The 26,701-nt window shown below is 37.7% G+C and overlaps 1 protein-coding gene and 1 non-coding gene across 2 annotated transcripts in view; both read left to right on the top strand.

The window, feature by feature from the left end:
• SUGCT (succinyl-CoA:glutarate-CoA transferase) overlaps positions 1 to 26,701 on the top strand; it is a 1,062,570-nt gene that overhangs the window by 856,834 nt on the left and 179,035 nt on the right. The gene's annotated exons all lie outside the window — the stretch shown is intronic.
• Positions 25,645 to 25,751, top strand: LOC130022752 (U6 spliceosomal RNA). Its single transcript, XR_008792291.1, has one exon. It is a non-coding gene; the product is annotated as a U6 spliceosomal RNA (small nuclear RNA).

Here is a 26,701-nt window from a genome sequence, read left to right as displayed (position 1 = left end):
CTCTGGAGGGTGGCAGGCCCCTGTGAAGACACGGGCCAAGGAAGCACTTATCTCTTTTGAATTTTTTAGTGGATGAGGCCACACTTTTATTCTTTCTATTTATTTGGATTTTTTAATCTTGGAAAGATCTTGTGACATTTTTAGTGATCTGATAAGAAAGAATCTTCCACTTTTCTTTTGATTGCAAGGTAATCTAAAAACATAATTCATGTAAGTTACAGTGGGATAACATATATATGGATTTGTTTCAAATTGAAAATTTCTATTTCCCTTCACTAAGGCGTCCCTTATTAATTTAGGAGTTTACACTATGGGATTCACCTGTCACTTCCTCAACACCCTTCTTGGCAAAAGACTCAAGAAAGCAGGGGAGAAGAATTCCTCACTCTTTGTACTGGGTAATCTGGTTCAGATCGTCTCTGGGCCTGGAAGCTTCTCAAAGCTGGTTTTCTCCTGATGTACTTTTGTTGATTATTTCAAGCGTCTCTCACTCGGAAAACTACACTGCAAAAATCTTGGTTCCTTCACACAATCCTCTTCTGCTTCTAACCTGTTAGAATTTCCTCAGTTTCCATCTCTGAAGTGTAAAGGTATGTTATCATTCTCTTCTTTCTTTCTTATCATTTTCCAACCTCTTTTACTAAGCTTGAAATGAGGAGAACTGTCATTTGGCTAGAGGATTGTATTATAAAAAATACTACCATTTAATACTTAAAAGGTAGATATATGGTTATGGATTGCAAAATTAATTTTCACAACATTCTTGTAAGTCTTACAGAGGTCTGAAATGACAGTAACCTGTTATTTTGTGTTGAACCTTTGGACCTTAAGCAATTGTAATTGAAAGGTAGTATTTCTATCTTAATATTCTATCTTAATATTTCAAAATATGCAAATCACATGCTTCTAGTAGTAATCGGGTTGAGCACCGTTCTGAAAAATTTCAGCTGTATATAGGATTGTTTGAATTATTTTTTCAAACTCAAACTCTTTCCGATTTCCATTCCTATCTTATCCCCTCCTATTATACTTCACCCTTTCCCCACTGTTTAACTCTGCATTTGGCAAAGGAGGCACTTGACCACATGTGACTAGAAATCTTGTGGGGTCACTTCTCTTCTGTCATATAGAAACCATCTGAAGCAATTACATTAATCAGTATTTTAAACTTTACATTAATTACTATAGTCATATTGTCAGTATATCACTGTCACTGTCATCCCATTGATCGTAGAATTACTTGAGCAGGTGCCAGTAGCATCTCTATTCCTCCCAGCACTAAGATTTTAGCAGCCTCTTTTTATTCTTTTCCCAACGAGGCTCTTTCAGGGTCAGGGGAATGAAACCTGTTGTCATTACTGTATTTGGCATATAGGATACTCCACGAGGAGCTTGCCAGGCTCTGCTCGTGTGGGTGGATCCTCTCAGTAGCTTGCTGGGCTCTCCGAGCGGCATATATTTATATATAGTCATATTACTTAGTTAGTATTGGTAATTGAAAACAACAAAAACACAAATAAAAGAGAGGTACCTACTCATAAAACATACCGTCTATGCACACACAATTCAAACGCACAAATCTTGAGATTCTTTTCCACGTACTCAATCATGTCTCTAAAAACTGAGAGCTTTGGTTCTGCTATAGTTTCTGTTTAATCTCCCAGTTTTGCCTATAGCCATGAAGTCAGTCTCAGAGCAAAGCCCCTCTCCAGCCCTTACTCCCCAAATGAAAACCATGTGCTTGTGTGGATTTCCCCCCTTTTTAAACGTTGTTCTCCATTACTTATGGAAACTGTTTAGTAATGCACAGGTCTCAAATAATGGGGCTCACACTGACTGTTATCAATTAAGTCACATTAGCACAAACACTTGCTCTCAGAAGGAAATTTTAACTCTGGATTTGTTTAAAGCAGCCTGTAATACTCTGGAGGAAGCTAAGAACTCTTTGAAATTTTTTCAAGTTAAACCATACAGAACAATACATGAAAATCAAATATATATGAAATACCTAATACTTGTACAGCTCCCATCCATCTGTTCCTTCTTTCAAGAAATCGATTTATCAATCTTAAATTCCCACCTGGGTAGTGTTACTTTTCACCTGGCTTAATGGTAGAAAACTCTAATTCTACTGAAGTTATATCACATTTCAGAAATTAGGATGCAAGTTGCCAGTCTGCACACTGAGTGAGCTGTGAAGATGTCTACTTCCACTTGCCAGGAGTTAAGATTGTTTGGAAAAGGAGACTTTCAAGGGTCTAACTTGGATTATACAAATCCCACTTTCAATTCCACTGGAAGTGTGTTTCTTAATTGGAAACTTGTTTTCAAAATATACCCGCCTGCAACAGATAGACCATTCTTGAGAATTGAGTCATTCCACTTGTAGAGCAAAGGCTCAGTCATTTGTGCAGAGCACGTGGCAGGGCGTTGATGTCATAACTGCAATGGGACAGTTTGCCACTGTGACCTAATCTTCACAACTGCAAAGATCATCTGGTCTATTTTGTTTTCTTCTTCAAGTTTCTTCTATTTCCTGCCATTCACGTGCCCACATCTTTACTGGGCAAGATCAAAGGAATGCTACGCTATAGTGTGCTGCCTCCAGAAACTCTTTATTTTTCCCCACCAAACAAACTATTAAAAAAAAACCTCAACTCCCTTTCCTCAGTGAGAAGGTCCTTACTAGGAAAGCCCAGAATGAACAGCGTTTCATAGCCTGGGACTGGCTCCCCTGCGCTCTGGACTTATACATATTCATCTGCATTCTGGGACTAGTTATTCGGGTATATTCACATACAGTAGCTCAAGTTCAGCAAGTCTAGATGGTGTGTATCTTCACCCATCCTCTGTTTTCTATCTTAATGGTTGAGCACACGAGCTGCATGATGGACTCTGTGCCTAAACTTCTTCCTGTCCCTTCCTTTCCACATGCCATTAGTTGTCAGATCTCAGTTCCACCTCCTCACTGTCTTCTGATTCCTCTTTTAGTTTCTCCAGTTGTTATTTGATATCCCCACTGTTATTTCAGGTTTGGAGCCCAAACCTCCAGGTCTGCTTGCAGTTTCCTAAACCAAACAGGATATTGCTATATACCGCCCCCAAGCTTGCCAAGTTGTTACCAGTCCTCACAGTCCCATTCTGTGTGTCCAGAATCCTCTGATTCTTTGATACCTCTTTCGTGTCATATTTTTTTCTGTCTTTTTCCCTCTTCCAACAATAATTTTTGTTCTTTTTTCTTTAAGTACACATATAAACTAAAAAGTATTTTATAGAAATTTTGGAAATGTATCACACACCCACTGCCCACTGGCTGATTCTCTGAGATAAGAAACATTTTAGTACTCGTCGCATCATTAGTACTAAGCACAGAATAGCTGTGCATCAAGTGTTAATAGCAGGTAATGGATATGGGCAATATAAAAAATGGACTTGTGAGCTCATCAGCAGAGCTTGGTGGGGTATTTGTTACTGACTTTAGCATATTGCCCTGGTTGGTTATCAATAAATTTCTTTGAGTTCTGTTGAGTACTGAAAGCAGACACTTTTTAGCCCTACACAATAATCCTTCTTCCCTAAAACAGAAATCGAAAAGAGTCCCCAGCAAAGAGGGACACTAATTTATAACCCTGGGTCCTATTATATACCATATATATATGTGTATATATCATAAAACTAAAGAAATGATAATTCAAGGGGCAAACATGGGTGAGAGGCATCCTTCTCTAAAACCATAATCCCTTTCCGAAGTCCTAGCTGAGACTTCATCACTATTAGTCAGTTAGTTCAAGTTTGTGTTTCTACAAACTGAATGAAAAATATATGACTGTCATGTTAAAGACACAAAAAGAGTGAGTGCATTATTAGAAAATAATGGGAATTATTAATACTTAAACTGAATAAACTTTAAATGTGATACATAAACAACAAAAATAAGTTGATAAATATTATTGGGGTAATGGTCAGATTCTTGTATTTAAAAGTAATTTTAAACATTGAAAACATATGTAAACATGATTATGGGGGGAAGCAGATATGAATATTTATTGCATAAAATTTGGAAAGTACAGACATGCCAAAGAAGAGTTCTGTGTGTATCTATTAGAAGCAACAACATGTAAGGAAAAATACCACAGCTTTTGGCATTTAAGATGTTGATTACATGATGCAACACTATACACATCACTAGGAAAATGAAAGGGAAAACCCCAATTCATGCAGCTAACCTGTGATATGCCATCAGTGTAAAGCATGATTGACTTTACAAATATGTGGAACTGGAAATTATATCTCAGGATCAAGGATTTTAATATCAAACTAGAAGTAAGACTATGACAGACAAATGTTATCTATATAGTTCTTGTTGAAATGAAATCTAACATAGTCTTATGAATATAATTTAATAGCAATATAGTAGTTTTAAAAACATCCTGTTGAGAAACCATAAGGTACATTGAAGACAAAGTTGGCAAAACCCTCCATGTCATTGAAGCTAATGGTATCTTCAAAGATGCCACGCCACTGACTGAGCAAGTGAAAACAGAGATAGATAAATGGGACTATCTTAAACTAAGAAGCTTCTGCACCTCCAAAGAAACAGTGACCAAAATACAAAGACAGTCTACAGAATGGGAAAGGATATTCGCCGAATACACATCTGACAAGGGGTTGATATCCAGGATATACAAAATACTGGTTAAACTCCACAAGAAGAAAACATCCAACCCCATCCAAAAATGGGGCAATGAAATGAACAGAAACTTTCTCAAAGAAGAAATCCGAATGGCAAAAAAGCACATGAGAAAATGCTCTACATCATTAATCATCAGGGAGATGCAGATCAAAACCACAATGAGATACCATCTCACACCTCAGAGACTGGCCCACATTCAAAAGAACAAAAGCAACCGATGCTGGCGCAGATATGGCGAGAAAGGGACACTCCTTCACTGTTGGTGGGAATGTCGACTGGTTCAGCCCTTCTGGAAAACAGTATGGACGATTCTCAAAAAATTCGAAATTGAGCTCCCATTTGACCCAGCAATACCACTCCTGGGAATATATCCCAGAGAGGCAAAAATGTATAGTCGAAGTGACATCTGCACTTGTTTGTTCATTGCAGCACTCTTTACAATAGCCAGAAACTGGAAGAAACCTGAATGTCCAAGAACAGATGACTGGTTATAGAAACTTTGGTACATCTACACAATGGAGTACTATGTAGCTCTTAGAAAAGATGAAGTCATGAAATTTACATACAAGTGGTACAACATGGAAAGTATCATGTTAAGCGAAATGAGTCAGAAAGAGAGGGATAGACATAGAAAGATTGCATTCATCTGGGGGATATAAAGTAACAAAATATGAGATTAATACTCAAGAATAGCTGAAATCAGCACCAGGAAGATTACTCCATAGCTTAGTGGCCAGTCGGGCATTCTAGAGGAAAGGGCAGCTCAGATAGAGAAGGGAACACCAAATAAAGGGTGTTTGGAGGATCCTCCCAGGAGGGGAGATGCATGTCGAAAGTAGACTATAGACTGAACATGTTTGCCACTCAATGCTCTTTTGCAGACCACAACACCCAAAAGGAGAGAGAGAACACAGGGGATTGCCCTGCCACAGAGGCAGGGGGGGATGGGGGGATGGGGTGGGGGGGATATTATCCATGGTGGTGGAAAATGGGCACTGGTAGAGGGATGGGTATCTGATCATTGTATAATCAAACCCAAGCACAAAAAATTGTAAATCTACAACTGTACCTCATGGTGTTTCACTAATAAAAAAAGAAAAAAAAAAACATCCTGTTGATCCATAAACTTTATTTCTTAGGATTTATGCCATGGATTTATAGAAAGTATACGTACATCTGTAGTCAACAACATGTAAATATTTTAGCTACATCTTTATATATATACTATGTATGTATATAAAGTAGTATGTATATAAAAATCAAAACATTTAGAAAAATTAAAATATTCAGAGATTATTAGTCAGTCAACTATAGACTATACATATTAAGACACTCTTGTTATAATTTTATCTATTCATAATAGAAAAATTTCATAGATAAAAATATAACGAGAGTGTCTTAATTAGTATATATATCTATATGTATCTGTTTCATTGATAAAATTACAGTAAAATCTACAAATGTATTCTATTATAGAAAAATATTGCATGCTTTGATTTCATTAATCTATAAAAATCTGTCTCTATATAGTAGTAATGAAAACTAACTTAAGTATATAGTGAACAAATTCTGGAACTAAATTTATCTTGGAGATGCTTTTTGGGGTTTTTCTATAATGAGACACTTATTTTCTTCATTTTATTATCTCTATCACATCAGGTAGCACAGCAGGTAGTGCGTTTGCCTTGCACATGGCCGACCTGGGCTCAATTCCTCTGTTCCTCTCAGAGAGCCCTGCAAGCTACCGAGAGTATCCCACCTGCAAGGCAGAGCCTGGCAAGCTCCCTGTGATGTATTCAATATGCCAAAAACAGTACCAACAAATCTCACAATGAAGATGTTACTGGTGCCCACCTGAGCAAATCAATGAACAACGGGAGGACAGTGCTACAGTGCTATTATCTCTATATTATACTTTTAAAAATAAGTTGGCAGTAGCTACAAGATTTCTATTTGAATGGAAGTTATGCCTTTATATGTATCTAAAAGATGGTTATTAGAGTGAAGTATAAACTATGCCCTTGAATTTGTTTTGTTCTATACATCAATTTTATGTAAATTAATGAGAATTTATGTTAAAATTGGTTTTTCTCTGTTTTATTGCTATTTTTATGAATAGTGTGTCCAGTCCCTGTTTATGGCATATATGTATTAAGACCCCAACCTCAGCAACCAAGCTAACAAAATCCCATGAAAAATTTCAGGGCCAGGTTTCTTTCTTTCTTTCTTTCTTTCTTTCTTTCTTTCTTTCTTTCTTTCTTTTTTCTTTTTTATTTCTTCTTTCTTTCTTTCCTTTTTAAATTTTTTTTTATCAGTGAATCACTTTCGTGCTTACATCAGGGACAATTTTCAAGCATTTAAAAATTAAGAAGTATTCAATGTAACCGGACCTTGATGTCACATTTTAACGCCTGTTTTTCATGCTGGGATACTTATTTAAGATCTAGTATTATTAAACAATGAGTAAAATATCTGACTCTTAAGATAGGTAATAAGGTAGTAACCCAAGGCCCATGAATTGTTTTAGCTATATAATATGATTCAGAATGAGGCTGTAGCATTCATCTGTCAAGCATCTGTGTTTCCCTAATGAATTAACTGTTAGTCCTTTTACTGGTCACTCATAGTGCAATAAAAAGGGAGTAAAACAGAACTTTTGGCCTTGCATTGAAAATAGCATATGAAAATGAACTTCTTCAAAAAGGTGATTAAATAATAGTTCCTTTAGATGTTAAGATCAAGTCAGATTTTCTACTTAATGTTTCTAAAATGCAAATTTCCTCATGGAACATATTATAAATATTATGAACTATTTAGTGTCTCTTCATCATGCTTAGGATAAAGCCAAAACTCCCTCACTGAGATTACGAAGAGATATGTTACCACATAGACACATCCACCAAACTCGGGGAGCTCATCTTTCCCTACTGACTTCTATTCTACTTTGCTCCAGATTGCATTTCTCTGAGGGTCTTGACTCCACCCTGCTTGCTGACATATGGTTCTTTACTCATATAGTTCATTCTGAATCACTCTGACTCTTTACCTTCTCTGTTCCCTATATCCACTATATTCCAATCAGTTTTCCATTCTGTTTTAGTCCTGTGCTTAATCCTTTACTTATTATCACTCTGCTATTCTAGTTGCCTGATCTTTACCTTTACCTTTTATTCTAGTTGCCTGATAATTGCAATTGGTCAATGTCAGCCTTTATTTTTCTGATCTTTTTCAGGAATTTTTTAAAAAAAGTTCCACTTGTTCCTCACACTTATTCTTTGTGTCCACATAATCCAATTACAGCTAGTCCTGAAGAGTCACATTCCAGGGACCACTTGACTCACATATCTAGGACTTCTACAAGCCTCTAACTCAAGAAAAACAGTAAAATAGATAATTCAATTGGGCAAGGGTAACTACAGCTCATGGAAGAAAACTCAAAGACAGAGTGAGGTTAAAAATTGGGTGAACATAGAGGAGAATTAGGGTGAATTTAAGCATCTATTGGGGATGATAGGGCAAGAAGCAGCAAAGCAGTAAAGAAGATATGGAATCCTTGTGTAAGCTCCTGGCCAGTCCTGAAAATGTCCTGATCAGCATTTAGTTATTATATAAAGCACACATTTGTTTCATGAGACAATCATAGACATAGATTTTTGTTTTTCCAGCACCAACTATGATCTTGGACAAGATATTTTATATTTATATTTGTTCTTTTATTATTATTTTTTGGTTGGTTGGTTCTTGGGCCACACTGGCAGTGCTCAGAGTTACTCCTGGCTCTGCACTCAGAAATTACTCCTGGCAGTGTTTTGGGGATCATTTGGGATGCAGGGGATCAAACCTGCTTGGCTACATGCAGGGCAATTGTCCTATCTGTTGTCCAATAGTTCCAGATCCTCTCCTATGACTTTAGAATCATGTGAAGTAAATCACACTATTAGGTTGACAATGGATTCCTATTTACTAAGAAATTTGAATTAGATAATTATTTGTCAAAGTTTGGCATAAAAATATGCTAAAATACAAGAGGTAAAGCTAGGGATTCACAAAATTATTTGATAAAATAGAATAAACTTTATTTTATACTTCATAAAAATGTGTATGCTGTGTATGTCCCAGAAAAATTTTAGTTCTCATTTTGTTTTGTTATTCCGCCCTATTCCGTAGGGACTTTTGGTGAACATTTGTGAGAAGTCAAAACTGTAGTTCCCTTTAGGCAAATAAGAAAAAAAGTCTGTTAATAGTATTACTTTGCCTCTTTGAAATGGCAAAATGATGATCAAATAACACTTATCTGTGCCATTGTTTTGCTTGTTACATGTATATTCTTTGTAATCACTTGATCACATGATCTCCTGTTATTCATCGAATTACTTGAGCCGGTGCCAGTAACATCTCCATTCATCCCTGTTGTGTGCTAGCGTAGCCCAATGGCATCTGTTCGTTCTAGGAACATGCAGAGCCTCAAACCAATCATTCAGGGTCTTGACTAAGAAGTCTGACCATCTTGTAGCTGGGCGTCCATGCGATCTTTTGACGTCCCATTGAATCCAGTCAGTAATGGCTCTAGTCCAGCGGTTGTCTGTAAACCTCATTACATGTCCAGCCCATCTAATTTTTGATGCTTGGCAAATGAGACAGCGTCCGTGTTTCTTCAGCATTGACAGAGTATCAGAACTCCGGATTCTATCTCTCATTTGAGTGAATCATGATATTCCAAGCATAGCTCTTTTGATTCCTCTTTGAAAGACCCGAATAGCGTTCTCATCCTGTTTGCGTAGGGCCCAGGTCTCTGAGGAATACGTTAATGCTGGAGGAACAGTGGATTTGAAGAGATGTGCTCCTAGCTGGAGGTTCTTTGTCCTCTTAGTTATTTCTTCAATGCTCTTGAAGGCATTCCAAGCTGCTTTCTTCCTCCTGCGCAACTCAGGTGCCAGGTCATTCATCATGTTGATTTCTCAACCTAGGTATATATAACTGTTGTATTCAGAGATGGTGGTTCCGTTGAGAGCGAATGGAGCATCTGAAACAAGGCTGTTTCTCATAAACATTGTCTTCATAAGATTCAGCTGTAATCCGACCTTTCCACATTCACAGTTGAAGTCGGTCAGCATTTGTGCCGCTTGGCTGATGTTTGGTGTTATTAGAACGATGTCATCAGCAAAGTGGAGGTGGTTTAGTTGCCGACCATCTATCTTCACTCCCATTCTTTCCCATTCCAGCGTCACATGATGTTCTCGAGGGTGGCACTGAAGAGTTTTGGTGAAATGGTATCACCCTGCCGAACCCCTCTCTTGACATGGATGATTACTTCTTTGTAGAATGGTGAGATCCTGGTAGTGAATCCATAATAGAGCTCACGAAGGATCCTGATGTATTGAGTTTGTTCGCCCTGATTGGCTAGGGCTTCTATGACCACTTCCGTCTCAACAGAATCAAAGGCCTTCTTTAAATCAATGAATGTTAGACAGAGTGGCATCTTGAACTCCTGAGAAACCTCAATGAGCTTGGTTATCGTGTGGATATGGTCAATGGTACTGAATCCTTTTCGGAATCCAGCTTGTTCACATGGTTGTCCTTCATCTAGTGTTCTGCTAATCGTATTTAGGATGACTCGAGTGAACAGTTTGTAGATGACAGACAATAGGCAGATTGGGCGATAGTTGCCAATGTCGTGGATTTCTCCCTTCTTGTATAGTAGTACTGTCCTGCTGGTTTTCCACTGGGATGGAACCTTGCATTCAGACAGGTAGCATGTGAAGAGTCGAGCCAGTGTATTGATGAGTATTGATGGTAAATTCTTCAGGTTTTCAGGTCTGATCTTGTCTGGGCCAGGTGCTCTTTACTTCTTTACCAACAAGATGGCATGTTGGATTTCAGAAGGGAGGACATTGGGAATGACATATCTATCATGCGGAATGTGGTATGTGGGCAAGTGGACATGGCTATTAAAGAGATCTGAGTAGAATTCATGAATAATCTTCTCCATTGCCCTTCTGGAAGATGTGATAGATCCATCAGGATGTCGGAGGGCAGTCATCTTGGTCTTGTAGTCGGTGAAGGACAGGCAGGCTTTATAAATGCTTTTCCCCGCTTCTGCCGCATCTACCAGCACCACTGCTCTCCTGTCTTTGAGGTCATCCTTGATGGCTTCTCTGCATTGTTTTGCCAGCTCGGACGTTCGCTTGTGTTGCCTGAGGCATGTGCCAAGCCACGTTGGCAAATAAGTTCAAGAGTGTTCGAAGAAAGGCAATTTTTTGTGGTTATCTCTCTCTTGGCATTCCTCGCACAATCATGGAGGTGCTGAATCATTCGATCGTATCCCTCATCAATGTTGTCAATGACGGCATCTTCCCATGTTGCTGCAACAGAGCCAAAGAGCTCCCAGTTGGTGGTCTGGGAGTTCTCTTCTTAAACTTTGCATTCTTTTCTCCTCATTCTGTGAGGTAGAATTTTGCACAAAGGAGACGGTGTTCTGATCCTGTTTGGAATTTTGGGACAACAGCAACATCGGTTAGGCAAAACCGCCAATTGAATATGATGTGGTCTATTTCATTGTGGAACCGTCCACCGGGATACTCCCATGTCCAACGTTTAGATTCAGCCTTTTGGAACTGTGAGTTACCATGGAAGGTCTTGGTTGACATGATGAACTCAGACAGTCTGTCACCCTGTTTGTTCCATTCTAGGCCATGGTCTCAATGTGGAGTTCATCGGCTGATCTTCTTGATCCTATCTTGGCATTAAAATCACCGACAATGATCTTGTAGAAGGTGTAATCTTCTTTATAGAACTTCTCCAGCTCCATGTAGAACTTCTCAATTTCTCTTTCACCATAATTGGATGTTAGTGCATAGACAACAAAGATAGAAACTGCCGGCAGTGAGCCACATCTATTCAAGTGTAATGGTCCGATTCAGGTTGTTAGGCATTCGAATGAATCAATGCTCAATGCTAAGTTTGTTTTGACAAGGATACCGACACCGCTGATGCCTCTTTTGTCACATGTTCCAAGGAACAGTTCTTTTCCAGTGTCGAAAATGGCGTAATTTGATTGATGTCTTCTCGTTTTGTAATAAAGTACATATTTTTATATAAAGTCTATGAAACAGAACAAGCTATTTCTGGATGGGGATCCCCCCAACTGGTGCTCAGCTGGACTTTGGGGTCATTCCTGTCTATACTCAGCCATATAGGCTAGATAGTTTAATACTGGGTCACAATGCTCAGATGGACTGTGGGCTCCCTCTTGTCACCCAAAATGTTCAATATTTGGTCCTGCAATGCCATGCTGATTGGATACAGTAGTGCTGACATTGCCAGGGCAAAACCCAGCGCTGATCAGTGGCACTCAGTGGTCATACAATGCTTGTGATTAATATTTTTGACATCAAAAATCTCTACCATATTTTAATTTGAAGTCTTTAAGATAGACCTGTATTTCCTGTCTACCTTTCTAAATTCTGCTTTGTAATAGTTGGATTTGTAATAGTAGAAATTTTGTGGTGGTAGCTGTTCTGGGTTTTATGAGTCTTATTTTCCACATATGCAGCTTAGATTGATTTTCCCACATAATCAACAATGAGTCTGGTGACAGTAATTAGAACTTTTGATGTGTCCCTGTCAGAAGCTTTTTATACAAAAGTTATAACTAAGCAGGTTCTGGGACAAGTCTATAGCATCCCTTTGTGTCTTTGTAACAATCCTATTTATGGATTAAAGTAGAAACTAAACAGTCACTAACCTATCTATTGCAATGTAAACAAGAAGTCCTTGGTCTGAAAAGGAATGTACACTTGGGGAAGGGGCTTTGAGTGGGAGGGAGCATAGATCTTGGTACCTGGGGGCAACAAACTGTTGCTAACACAAAACAGTTTCCATTTTATGCCATTCCCCATTCAAATGGCACTCATACAGATTGCATTGTTTTTTCTATCTCCTGAGAGATATTATGGACTTTCTTTACTCAGTTTTATATTTAAGCTCTCTGAATAGTTTGCTGTCTGCAGTAGGGGTGTCAGATAATGAATGTGATCAGTGCATCTCACTGTGAGGCATAATGGTGAAGTGCTGCAATGCTTGGAATTTCATTTGGACTGCAGTTTAATAAATGATGGACTATCTTTAGGTCAAATCTAGTCCAGATCAGTCACTACCATCTGTCACCAAACTACAGCCAACACTGCAGCTGGTTGGTGGCCATTATGAAAGCCACTAGTAATTTCAGTCCATTTCTTAATTAATGAACATAGTTATGCACAGAACATTCCACAACTGACTCTTTTCTTAAGTAGCTTCATTCTGTTCCTATAACCTGGACATTCTTTGCCTCTGAAGACTATCTTCTGGTTTGCAATTGCTATACTAGGGACATAGTTTTTTCAATGTGTGCATATGTATGAATCTAAAGAGTGAAGCCATGGTATGGTTGGAAATTTTTATTTGCATAGCTGGAAACAGACCCTGTGGTTCCCAGTGAGATTTTAAGAGTTGGGAGCATTTCAAGACTTCTATTTCATGAGAGGTTTTAGCACTCCATATATGTTCTGTTCCCAGATGAAAGCAGATCTTAGAGTAGGAGCTCTGACTCGGACAAGAAGGCCTAGATATTTAAATATGTGGAAAGCTGGCCTATGGGGCTATTTTCCCCCAAAGTTTTCATTTTATTTGAATGATTCTATCCACCACAAACTGACACAGTAGAGGATGTCCTCTTTGGGGATTGCCAACAAGCATATTTTGCTACCAGTAAATTCTCCTAAATAATAAGCAAAATGAATAACAACCAATTGGGAAGTTTTCAACATAAGAAAAAAATGACAGCTGTGAAAACAAAACAAGCATGCAGTGTCTTAATTTAAAGAAATGCTAGTTTACCCTTCTAGTATAATATAGGAGAGTTTCTTGGCAGAATCACAGTTTTATTCTTTTTTGTGTGTAATAAATATACATATAATCAAGTGAAAATAGACCTTACTGCAGTGCTCAGCCATTCCCATGCTGCAATTCTTTAGCTAATTTAAATGCTCCTTGGGAGTGTTGGCTAAGACAATGAAAAACAGTTTTAGACCACGTAGAGTGAATTCAAAAAACACTTGAACTGGTTGCATGAAAAATGACTCTTTTTCACCGGTTGTTTTGGAATCACATTGACAGGAGATGGAATGAACTCTATTCTAAAGCTCCACTGCTACATTGGATCTAGAGACCTTCTATGATTGTCCATGGATTTTTATTCCCTGATGAATACTCCAGGTGGGATAAGAGGGTCGCCTTTCTTGATATGATCGATAGGAATACAAATGCTATGAAGTCCCTGTGGCAGGGCCTAAGGTCCTATGCACAGATATTTCACTCAGGCATGCTTATCAGCTGCACCCTCTTGGGTAGGAGATGAAACAGTGCTTCAATGCACAAGTTTGAATGAAATGTTTTAGATTCTTGATAGATGAATGCCAGTTTGGATAGTCACTATGTCTTTCTAAGGTATATTCACGTATTCTAAATATTCTTGGTTCAGCCTTGGCTGGTTATAGAAATCCAGGAATTTATCCATTTCTTCTAGGTTCTCTTGTTTCATGGCATACAGACTTTCAAATTAATCTCTGATGATCATTTGAATTTCTTTGGTTTCTGTTATCATATCCCCATCTTCCTTTCTGATTCAGTTTATTAGGGTCCTGTCTTTCTTTGTGAGTCTTGTTAGTGGTTTATAAATCTTGTTTATTTTTTCAAAGAACCAGCTCTTAGCTTCATTGATCTTTTGAATTGTTTTTTGGGAGTCCACCTCATTGATTTCTGCTCTAAGTTTTATTAATTCTTTCCTTCTGCCTGTTTTGGGCTCCTTTTGTTGGTCATTTTCTACAATCTTAAGCTGTGAAGTTAAGTTATTTATGTGGGCCCTTTTTTCCTTCCTGATAAATGCTTGTAGAGCTATAAATTTTCCCCTTAACACTGCTTTAGCTGTGTTCTACAAGTTCTTGTAGCTCATGTCTTCATTCTCATTTTTTTCTGGGAATCTTTTGATTTCTTCCCTCAATTTCCTCTCTAACCCATTGGTGGTTCAACATTGATATGTTTAATTTTGAGGAGTTTGATTTGATTCTCCATTTCTGTGTGATTAGCTTCTATCTTCAGTGAATCTTGGTTTAAAAAGATAGTTGATGCAATTTCTAGCTCCCTGATTCTATTAAAATAGATTTTGTGGCCCAGTATATGGTCTATCTTAGAAAATGTTCCACGTTCATTGGAGAAGAATTTGTATTTGATTTTTGGGGATGAATAGCCCGCTATACATCTATTAGCCCCCTCTCTTCCATTTCTTCCTTCAGAGCCAGTACTTCCTTGCTGAGCTTTAATCTTGTTGATTTATCAAGAGGTTATAAGTGGTGTTGAAGTCTCCGATTACTATTGTGTTGCTATCAATGTCCTCCTTGAAGTAAATTAGCAGCTGTTTTAGGAATTTAGCTGGCCCCTTATTGGTTGTGTATATGTTTAGGAGTGTGATTTCTTCCTGATGTACATAATCCCTTGATTATTATTATTATCATTCCTTGATTATTAAAAAATAGCCTTCATTGTCCCTTCTAATATTTTCAGCCTGAAATCTATGTTGTTGGATATCAGTATGGCCACCCTGTTTTTTTTTTTTTTTTGAGTGAGTTGTTTTCTTGAAGAATTGTTTTTCATCCTTTCTCATTGAGTCTGTGTTTGCTCTGACTGTTCAGAGGTGATTCTTGTAGGCAGCAGAATGTTGGATTAAGGGCTTTTTTTAAAATACATTTTGCCACTCTGTGTCTCTTAATTGTTGTATTTAGACATTGACATTGAGAGAGATTATTGTGATGGGGTTTTGTGCCATCTTCCCATTAGAGGTTTGTGGAGTCTGTCCTGTCTTACAGTAGCGCCTTCTGTTCTTTTTTAAGGTTGGTTTTGAGTCTATGAAGTTCCTGAGCTGTTGTTTATCCATAAAATAGTATATCATTCGTTCCAGTCTGACAGTCTAGCTGGAAAAATCTTCTTGGTGAGGCGTTCATTTTATTGAGGTTTTTCACTATATCTCACCACTGTCTTCAGGCTCAGATGGTTTCCTCTAATAAGTCTGTTGTAAATTTCAGGGATACTCTTTTGTATGGGATTTCTTTCTTTGACTTTGCTGTTTGCAGTACTGTGTCTCTATCTGTGGTATCTGTCATTCTGATGTTATGGCTTGGAGTTCTTTTTATTAGGGTCTCTAAAAGAGACCTCATTTAGCCTTTGGGTTTTTTAGCTAAAAGCCTCATTTAGCCTTTGGGCTTCTTGAATCTTGATACCTGCATTCTCCAGCTCTGAAAACTTCTCAGTAATAATCTCTTTAATTGTTACTACTTCATTGAGGTTGCTTCCCTGTTCTTCTGGTACTCTTAAGCTTTGATTCTTATGCTGTTCCTTTTGAATTCATCTCCTAGGTCTCTTATTCACTTTTGAGTTATTTTGAGATCTTTTTCCATCTTCTATTATTGCCTGTATGCCTTCTGCAGCTCATCTCCAAGCTCACTGATTCTGTCTTTGCTGTTGACATTCTACTGTTGAGGGCACCCACTGAGTTTTTTGTTTTTTGTTTTTGCTTTTTGGGTCACATACACAATGTACAGGGGTTACTCCTGGCTCTGCACTCAGGAATTGCTCCCGGCAGGAATTGCTCAGGTCCATATGGGATGCCGGGAATCGAACTGGGGTTAGCCGAGTGCAAGGCAAATGCCCTACCCGCTGTGCTATAGCTCCAGCCCCATCCACTAAGTTTTTAATTTCATCTACCGATTTCTTTATTAGTGACACCTTTGTTTATCTTTCATATTTCTGCTTTCATTTCTTCCTGTATGTTATAGGCTGTCCATTCTACTGTTTCTATCATATCCTTCTTTAATTTACTGGATGTCTGTTTCACCATTTCTTTGAGCTCATTGGACATCCTCAGTATTTCATCTCTGAATTCTTTATCGGGAAGATTGTATCTGTGGGTATTCCTTGTTGAGGCTTCAGGGTTCTTTGCTTCATCCATTCCTCATGACAATGATCTGTGCTGTTTCTTCATGTTGCTGTGGTAGTGTGGAGGTGGATCCCTCCATTTCATGATCAGTATCCACCTCTTGCTGCAAGAAAGGACTCTGGATGAGCTCAGTCAATGGTGGTCTCCATTTACTCCCTCAAGAATACTAACTTCCTCTTTGGTGCTACTGTGTAATTTTTGTGGGGCCTCTTATGCAGCTTCCATGGGGGGGGGGGTGGTGTTCTTTTATATTAGGCTTGTTCAGATTCTTGTCTTCACTAACATTTTAATGATTTGGGGGAGTATTTTGATTGGAGTAGACTAGTGGACTGTTGGCCTAATGTATTTGGAACAGTCCAGATGTTCTTACAAGAATTAGGTAATGCTCTAAAGGAAAGAGAAAGCAAAATGGAATGCCCTGCCTCAAAGGTGGGGTGTGGTGGGGGTTGGAGTGTGGGGATGGGAAGGCTACTGGGATCATTGGTGGTGAAGAATGGGCACTGGTGGAGGGATGGGTACTTGATCATTGTTTAACTGAAACCCAAGCACAAAAGTTTGTAAGTCTACAACTGTACCTTATGGTGTTTCACTAATAAAAAAAAAATAAAGTAAAAAAAAATAGATAATGGAGGTTGAGATATGAGTCCCAAGCTCTATGAAAGGAGAAAATAACTGAGGCCATGTGAGCAGCCACAGCCCTGAAGGTCAACCCCTACCCCTTAAATCCTACCCCCCACCCCTCAGCCCCAGCTATTCTTGTTGGGGAGGGGCCTGCTTTGGTACTGATCCCAGGTTAGAGATCTACTTCTCATGCACTTCTAAATTCTCAGGAGTTCCTCTGGATTAGGTGCTCATGTGGGCACCTTAGTCGAGAAGGGGTCTTCCAGTTCACTGTGGTTGCTTGCTCAGCACGCCACCCCAGAGCAAGCCACTTCTGTTTTAAAACATCTGTGTATGCCCAAAATGGTCTTTATAATGGATTTTATAATTATATATAACCATTGAAGCATGTATCATCAGAATTCCCAGTTAAAATTATTAGCTAATTTAGAAGGGAAAGATAGTTGCCAGTCTTTGAGCCATTGGAAAGTTGAGGATCTAGATGTTTGTCTTATGCCGTGTGAGTCTCTTAGAGTCTAAACTCTTAGCCTCTATTCTCTTTGTTGGATCCAAATGGAATTCATTCATGTAAACTCTAGTATATGATTTCCGGTACTATTCACTGAAGTAGAAATCAACCTTATTAAGTATTTTTTTCTGCAACAAGTAAGTGTAAGCACTCAACATATTTTAGCCAGTACTTAATGGGTACTGTGTATAGAGTTATAAAGGTAATATCTTTATTTTTAAGGATAGTAAAGATAAGGATTTAATGGTAAATATGCATAGTTCTATCCTCAGTGTCTATTCACAGGTGATTAGAAACCAATGTAAAGTATGCTTGGATAATATGAGATTAGAAAAAGAAATTCAAAAGTTTTTTCCTGAGCTAGTGAAAGACAAAAATGATATTTAAGTAGACTCTTGTCTTATATTTGTTTTCAAAGAAGATAATGTTGGAGAAGTAATTATGGTGGAGTTTGAGGAGGCATATCAAAAGAAAAGAAGATGCAATAGAGTGTGGTGTTTAAGATAATGTTGCTTTTGTGTTGTAAGATGAGCCTCTAATAAAAGAATTCCAGACCAAAAATTTGAATATTTTTCAATCTATACTAATTGTTCGGCTATCATCTTGTATGTCAGAAAATTACAGATCAGATTCCTGTAAGTTCCAGAAATAGCCAATGAGTAAATTAGACAGAATACAACAGTCGTAGGAGCTAGAGAAAACAGAAATGTTGTAGGCACAGTTAAACACAATGGCTTCAATTCAACTCATATACGTTATATTTAAACTTGCAGACCTTTGGATTTTTTCATGAAAATTTATCAACCAGTTTTATAGGTGGAAAATCCCACATTTTAATTCTTTGCAACTAAGATTTAAAATGATGATGATGATGATAAATTATTGCCCAAACCAGAGAAAGCTGCTGGATGCAATTTCTGCTAATAGAAAAGTCATGGAAGAATATAAAGTTGGAAAATTACATATTGAGGGTTGGATTTGAACTTTAGAGTTAGTTCCAATAGTGTCGATGATGGATGAGACTAGTGATACGAAATGTATTGGGATATTTGAGTTGACTGATTCTGAAGTTTTGACATGTGTTTTTAAAAAAGAGAGTTAAGAGATATATTTGAGAAGTGGTATTTGGTTTTTACTGGGGAAATGGTGATAAATTGTGAGTAAGAAAGAAAAGCCAGAGAACTCCTAATTAGGTAGTGTGGAGTACTGTGGAAATTGAAACGGATGGGAAGTAAGGACAGTGAATTTGTGTGTGTGTGTGTGTGTGTGTGTGTGTGTGTGTGTCTGTGTCTGTGTCTGTGTGTGTTTGGAGATCTTTCCAGATTTTCAGGTAAAATATCAAATCCTAGTAATAAGGCAATAAAGTTAATCATTTAGCTCAATTTTTTAATAATACAGAAGAAGTAATCCCAGTTAATTAAAATACAAAACAACAAATGTTACCCTTCCACCTCCTTTATCTTGTTGGTGGCAGAATAGTGGGAAATGTCTCCTTTATTAGACAAATTGACTTTCAGATATGGCCACGGTATGTTGAAGGACCTGTAAAATATTTATTTTTTTGTGTTAGCTTATGATTACACTCATGTTATGTCATAAATGACAACTTTGAAAACACGATCACGATCACAACCATCCTGTTGTTGATCAATTGCCTCAAGCAGGCCCCTGTAACGTCTCCTTCACCCTAGCCCTGAGATTTTTTTTTTCAAAACTGCCATATTCAAGGCTCTTTCAGGGTTAGGAGAATGAGACTCATCATTGTTACTGGTATTTGGCATATTGGGTATACCACGGGGAGTTTGCCAGACTCTGCCGTGTGGGCAGGTTACATTCAGTAGCCTGTCAGTTTGTCCAAAGTAGGAATGAGACAATAAGATGTCGCGCGGCCACAAATGCGGCCACATGCTTCTGGGAGCTGAGTGTGATAATCTCTGGATCCTGGCCGTTGTTGGGGTTACACGGCAGTTGGGGGGTGTAACTGTCTAGCTACTGGCAGGTCCAGTCCCAAACTGTGCAGGCTTGGAGATCTCAGCCCCGGGTCCCACACACCTGGGTTTCTCTGCCAGTTCTTTTATGCGTGAGGCTCATCCAAGTGTGTGGAGAGTGGTCCTAGCATGGCCTTGGCTGGGTCCCAGAGGTCTTCAGCTGTTGGGCCCTGGTGGAGACAGTCAGGCCCAGGGTAGGAGACTCTGTCTTGTTCTCTCCCGGGAGCTGAGTGTGATAATCTCTGGATCCTGGCCATTGTTGGGGTTACACGGCAGTTGGTGGGTGTAACTGTCTTTTTACACTTTAAGAAAAAAAGATGATAAATTTAATATTTGGCCAGTGTTAGAAAGTCAGTGTGTTGAGTCTGGATAAATAATACAATGGGTGGGGCTTTTGCCTTCTATGACTGGCGCAAGCAAGGCAAACACACATGAAGTGCTGAAAAGCACTTCATATGGTCCCCCTAAGTCCCACCAATTTTCTCTGAGCATAGATCTGCAAGTAAGACCTCATCACTGTTGAATCTTCCCCAAAACAAGAACTAAAAGAAAGTGAGTTTTACAAGTCAATTGACATTATGAGGATAATGTGTCTTTTCCTCCATCCCACCCAGGGACCTGATCTTGGGTCAATTGTATGAACAAATCACTGAATAAGATAAATAAAAAAAATATGTAAAAAACATTTGGTGTTAAACATATCATTTCTTCATGGAAAAAATTCCAAAAATCTACCATTTGATTAACTGAAAGACAACAGCATGTGGGTCAAATTATTCCTGTCTCCAGATGCAAAACCCTAGTTCTCATTTCAATGTATGAGTTTGAGCAATGTCTTATTTGAAGGAGTGTTGTACACAAACTAAGTTGGAAATTCCAACACCTGAAGATATATTTGATAACTAAAGACCCAGAGACAGTATATTATAGGGTTACTTTAGTAGATTTGCACAAAAGATGGCTTTAAACAACAGACATTTATTTCCTCAAATTTCTGAAGGCCAGTAGTCTGGCACCAAGGCGTTGTCAGGATTCCACTCTCCCACAATATGCATGGTTATTCCCCTCTGTCAGTGTTTCATAGCTCTATGCACCCTTGGCCCTGGCTGGGGGCCAGTTTATTTCTTTTCAGCCTCTCTTCTTGCCTTGGCACCTCATCTCCTCCTATGTATCAGTGTTTTATCCTACATTCTTTCTCCCTAATAAGCACAGGATGATGGCATTTAGGGCCCACTTACATGATTCAATTAATCCTGACATCTTAAAATCTTTCCTTTACTCATATTTGCAAAGTTTTCCCCAACTCTGCACTTAAGGTCACATATCAAATCCTAGTGCCTAGAGTTTGTAATCTTTGAGTGTCCATTGTTTAATTCTACCTTGCACAGTATATATGTTAATTCAAGGACTGGGATAAACAAGATGTCCATGTAACTGTAGAGCTCCTTTATAAGGAAAGTCTTCATTGTTAGAAGTCAAACATATAGATCAGAATAGCAGCTTCTATTATCAGGTTCAAAAGATAAAGCATGACTCTAAGTGGAAGATAGTTTTTTTCCGTGATAATTAAGTCAGACAAACAGAGTGATAAGCAGTGGCTGCTTCACTGACGTGTGGCAGTGCCATGATATCTATGCTAAAAAATGTTTCTGCAAGGCAGGAAACATGTGACTGAAATAATACAATGATGTATGGAAAATGTTATCTTGGAAAACCAATGTTTCTGAGAGGGGCTCAAACATAAGTTAATTGGGTCCATGTTTCTGGTTTGTCAATTACCTTTCCAATTAATTCAAGTCCAAAATTATATATACATATATATATATATATATATATATGACTCAATCCTTTTTTGACTGATAAAATCTCTTGGCATACAACAAAAGTCAGTTGCCTACAAAGTTATCAGTGATCCTGCTCACATTTATTAATATTTATTATCTCACCACCCTTATCATACAGACTCCTTCCTAAAATAGTTCTCCTTATCTTTTGCCCAGAGCAAACATGCTTCTGCTAACAATAAGCAAACTATTTTCTCAACTCAAATTCCTGTGAAAACGAAACCAAAATGAAAACATGGAATTCATTGAATTTTAGGACCCCAATCTTAGTGCTTATCAGTCTGAGAAATATGCTAATTATCATAATGACTGTCTATTATGAATCTTTGAAAATGTTGTGAATGATGAATCAGGTGCAAAGAGTTTGTGGCACTTAGTGACCACGCTTTCTGTAGCCACAGGGCTGTTGCTTGATTATCTTAGGGCTGTGGTCCTCTAGAACAACAATGGAAAGTGAAGAAATGACATGGACTTCCTCAGCACAGAGGTCTAAGTGGTCATCACATTTATCATCTGATGCTCTGCTTTTTGACCCTTCAGGTTATTGTGTGTGCCATGACTGAATTTACTCTGTAATTTTCTGATGCTGGAAATCTTTCTTGGTTAACTTATAAAACCAAGAGTGAAGATGGGTTTTAAACATATTTGTCAAGTAAAGTTTTCTGCAGGAAGACATTGTTTAAGGAAGCATATGTTGATGCTTTGTTACATCCTGTGGTTCTTTGTATTTCTATGGATTTACTAAGGGAAAGCTTTACAATGCAAATAAGGAGGTGCCTTATCATAATTGGTTCCCTTTGAGACTGAGTGTCAGTAGCATTTGCAATGCACTATCATCAAGGAAAAGATAACACTATAATATTACTCACTTCTACTGTACCAGAGCTTCTAGGCAGCATTTGAGCCAACTGAAGAAATTAATAAATTGTCAATGGCAATATTTGGGAAATTTTATATTCTAAGTTATTCTTTCTCTTTACATCTGTTATATCCAGGTCAGAAACTTTACAGTATTAATATAGTTAGAAGTCACTATCTGTCACTATCCTCCCATTGTTCATTGATTTGCTCGAGCAGGCCCAGAAGTAAGCGATGAAAATAATGTAGGCTGTACTGTCAGATAGTCAAGGAGTATGGCACTTTCCCTCTATTTGTGATAGTAGGCAGTAATTTTACATTTCTATTTCTTTATCTATAAATTGGCTCACTGGGCTTCATCTTTCTTTTTCTTTCTTTTGGCCACATCTCCACACAGCAAAGCCTGGCAAGCTACCTGTGACGTATTTGATATGTCAAACATAGTAACAACAAATCTCACAATGTTACTGGGCCTGCTCAAGCAAATTGATGAACAACGGGAGGACAGTGGCAGTGACAGTGGCCACATCTGGTGGTGTTCAGAGCTTATACCTGACTCTGTGCTCAGGGATCACTCCTGCTGGGCTCAGGGGACCATATTGGGGTGCCAATGATCAAAACCAAGTTGGTCGCATGCAGGACAAACACCCTACCCACTGTAGTATTGCTCATCTCCTCACTGGGCTTCTTTTTGATGGCATGTGCCAGGGAAGACTGACCCCTATCTGCTTGGCCCATGTTGTTTTCCCACCCAGACTTCTGTCCTTTGATCATAATAGATTGACTATCTAATTTAATCATGTCACTTAGAACATTCTGTTCACTCTGAGAGTCCACATACTTTTTTATTTTTCCACACTTCAGTTTTATTCAACCAAGACTTTTCTTCTCCCGTCTGTTTTTAACCTAGACCACAGAAGAGTAGAGACTTGGCAATGACTGACATTTAAATGGGTATTTATTCATCAGCAAATAAATATTCTTTAGTGAAATATTTTCTCTTTTGAGTTCTGAGTAGGAAGATAAAGAATTATTGTACTGACAAAAGTAGATGTTATGCATCTTCACGTAGACACCTGAATTTTTTCCTAGCATCTTCCGAATGTCTGGGGAGAAAAGAACTAAGCCCAGCAAGAAAGATGATACATTTGCAACCTCCTGACCTAGTTTATATCTAATCAAAATTCATAGTTTTCCCTCTGGAAGTTGGAAAATTCCTGAGAATGAAGGAATTATTTGGTTCTTGCTAACTGAAGACAGCACATATACTTACCCTGATGACCACCTCCTGGAACGGCTCCTTCCACAGGACTCTGTGGGCCCCTCTGCCGGAGGGGAAGCATGCTTTCTCAGCTTTCACCAAGTTTGCAGTAACTGTTTCTGGGATAATTTCATTAAAGGCATCAATGCCAAGAAGAATAGAGGTAAAATAAAAGCCTGGACATCTAATATCCTGACTTTAAACTCGTAAATCACCTTTATATTTCACTGGAACCTATTGTATTTCCTCTTTCATTTAGTAGTTGTTATTTTTTGTATTCCCTGGGACAATTAATCTTGGGAAAGTTTAGAACACCGAATTAATTCTGGGAAATGTCACTTCGAGAAGACCCAGTGTTATCTGGAAGATTTTTTTTTTCTGTCAGTAAGGAGACCTATGTAAATAGAGAAATTCTACTGGCTAAGTCACTAAAAATATGCATGTAGAGAAGCATAGACTAGAACCAACATTGGTTAAAATCTCTGAGCTATGAACTTGAATGTGAAGGGTCACAGAAAGGAGACCAGGACAAAAGTCCCAATTCACATAATAGTTTTGGTATTAGACTTCAGAATTAAACTTGAATATCCAAAACTTAGCAATCTCAGTAGGTGAACTAGATGAAATATTAACAAAACAAAGAAAAATTTAAAACTCAGGCCAGGGATGTAATTTGGCATTAGAGTGTTTCCTTACAAGTATGAGACCCTGGGTTTGATCTCTGACACTGCAAATACAAAACAAACAAACCCCAGCAACAACAAATACCTACATTGAAGGCTGAAGAGGATAATGGTAAAAAATTATCACCTGCTTTTCCTATGGCTCTTGAAGAAATCTCTCATGAGAAGTATTAGCCACAAACTTATTGCCTTGCATATGGTAGTATTAATTCTATTTAAGTATGGGCCCTCAAGTCTAGAAAAATAAAATTTAATTTATTTTAGTCCCATTTTGATGGTGCTGTCAAGTACTTGAAGAATATAAAGCAATTTATCTCTGGAAAAACCTCATCTGTGAGCTAGAGAGATAGTACCATGGATTGCACACAGCTAACCCAGGTTAGATCCCTGGTGTACCATATGGTCCCTAAAGCACTGTCGGGAGTAATTCCTGAATACATAGTCAGGAGTAACCCCTCATACCACTGGATGTGGCCCAAACCCCAAATAACAAAAACTCACATCTGCTGCAAACAACTGAATTATAGATTAGACATAGCTTAAGAGTATTCATAATTCTGTACATATTTATGAATAATTAGAATTCAATCCAGAAAGACATTATCAATATAAGACATTGAGACATAAGAAGGGACCAAATTTAATAGAGAGCTATCCATTTATATATATACATATGTGTATATATTTATGTATGCAATTATTCTAGAAAAAAGTAGAATAACATTTGATCATAGCGAGCAATTTTTTGTAGTTTTTGAAGATAGTTTTTTATATTCATGCTCTACTGGCTAAAGACAAAATAAATTACATAAAAGTTGAAAGTATTTAGTTAAAACAATTGGATTTTTGACTGGTAGTAAACAATATTGTTTATTTGTTGCCATAGTAATCAGCAGGTGCTCAAGGCTTACACATGACTCTGTGCTTTCTGGTCCATGCTCGGCAGTGCTCAGGGTACTATATGCAGTTCCAGAGATTGAACAATGGCTCTCTCTGGCCCCCTTAAATAATTTTAAAGAAACGGCAGAAAGAAGAAACATAGAAAGAAATTACAATTCTACAAATAGCTGGGTTCTGGAGAGCAATGATGAAAATCACAAGACTTTTGAATGAAGTTCTCCCAGAAAACAAAAAAAAATACCTTATAAATTTATAATATAGTGCTAGCTTCAGCAGCACATATACTAAAATTGGAACGGTACAGAGAAGATTAGCATGACCCCTGCGCAAGGATGACACGCAAATTCGTGATGCATTCCATCTTTTTAAAAGAAATATATATAATATAGCTTTACATATATTAAACTTATACAGCTTTACATATGAAATATATAAAATAGCTTTTAGAACAGGGGTAAAATTAACTAATTTCTAAGATAATAAAGCCAAAAGAATTTACTGTGAACATATAACCAAAGGTATTTTAAATATAACAGGAAGCAAGAATATAGTAAAAAAAAAGATTTAGGATAAAAACTATAAACGTAAGCCAAATAAGTAATAATAATATAAATAGGTAGAGATTTTAAAAAAAACATTGAAAAGTTCCTGATTAGTAAAAAAAACATTGAAAAGCATGGTTGATATTATGACTTTCATATTATAAAATAGAACTGAAATATTGGAGAAAAATAGCATGAATTTCTATTGCCAAAATATATCCCAAGGGTCCATGCCATCCAGAAAACACACAGGGACAGCAGGGGATATTAAAATTCTCTAAGAAACACAGCAACATCTTTTGGATATAGCATGGAATTTTACTTTAAACTAATCCATTGTTTAACATTACCTTGCATCTGTTGCATCATTTTATTTAAGTGAAACTAGATATTTTTATGGACATCCCTGGTGCAGAGCATTTATTATATATCTTTTATCCACCTATATATGTTTTTGAGAAAGTTTCCTCCATCTTGTATCCCTATTTTTATTAAATTTATTGTTTGTTGTTGTTTATTAAGTTTTACAAGTGCTTTATATATCTTTCTTATTGAGCCTTTGACAGTGTGGTTCTGGAATAGGGACATACTCTGAGGTCAGTGGATTGAGAACGAGAGATACATCCTCAGGCATATGGTTGTTACTCTTCAACAAAGGAGTGAAGCATATGAAGTTGAGCATGAAAAATCTAGCCAATAAATGGTGTTGCGAAGTCTGGTCAATTACATGTAAAAACAATGAACTCAGACCCCTCTTTCACATCATACACAGTTG

The sequence above is a fragment of the Sorex fumeus genome, unplaced genomic scaffold (genome assembly GCF_029834395.1).
Source record: "Sorex fumeus unplaced genomic scaffold, SorFum_2.1 ptg000020l, whole genome shotgun sequence".
Classification (NCBI taxonomy): domain Eukaryota; kingdom Metazoa; phylum Chordata; class Mammalia; order Eulipotyphla; family Soricidae; genus Sorex; species Sorex fumeus.
This window is presented reverse-complemented; position numbering and strand designations above follow the sequence as displayed.